Source organism: Populus euphratica, unplaced genomic scaffold (genome assembly GCF_000495115.2).
Source record: "Populus euphratica unplaced genomic scaffold, PopEup_1.0 scaffold952.1, whole genome shotgun sequence".
Taxonomy (NCBI): domain Eukaryota; kingdom Viridiplantae; phylum Streptophyta; class Magnoliopsida; order Malpighiales; family Salicaceae; genus Populus; species Populus euphratica.
In genome coordinates this window covers 44,792-45,316 of record NW_011500814.1, presented here as the reverse complement: position 1 = coordinate 45,316, position 525 = coordinate 44,792, and positions in this window count along the sequence as shown.

Genomic DNA, 525 nt, shown 5'->3' with positions numbered 1-525 from the left:
GCAAATATAAGTAGACGCTTAATCATTACTTCTTGAAAACAACGGGGCTTCCTCAATCTTCTAATTCTAGAATACTTCATCAACTGAAAGCTTTCGTACAAAGGCGCTAGTTGGAGCCTCTTTTAGAGAATAGATAGTTAACTAAGGTAACAATTCATCTTCTTTTGTTGTTTTTTGCTCATCATCACAGTTCCAGCCTTTACCTTCACCTTCCTCTACATTGTTGATATCCATGATAGCAAGTTTGTGTCCCAAGACTTCCATCATGTTTTCAAGTTTCATCACATATGCTGACGTTGGAAAAGAAACATGGATAGGTGGGATTTCAATATCTTCTTCCTCTGGCTTTCTTCCTTCTATTCTGGCCAACCTTCTTTCTCACTTTATCCTAGCAGCTCTCTTGTGATCATCTTTCTTAGGCTTAAAGCCAAGCCCAAACCTCTGATCAGCAACCTTAATTTTCATCAAGTTGACTCTTTTAAGATTTCTATCAATTGGATCATTCTGGAATGGTAGCCCATGTTT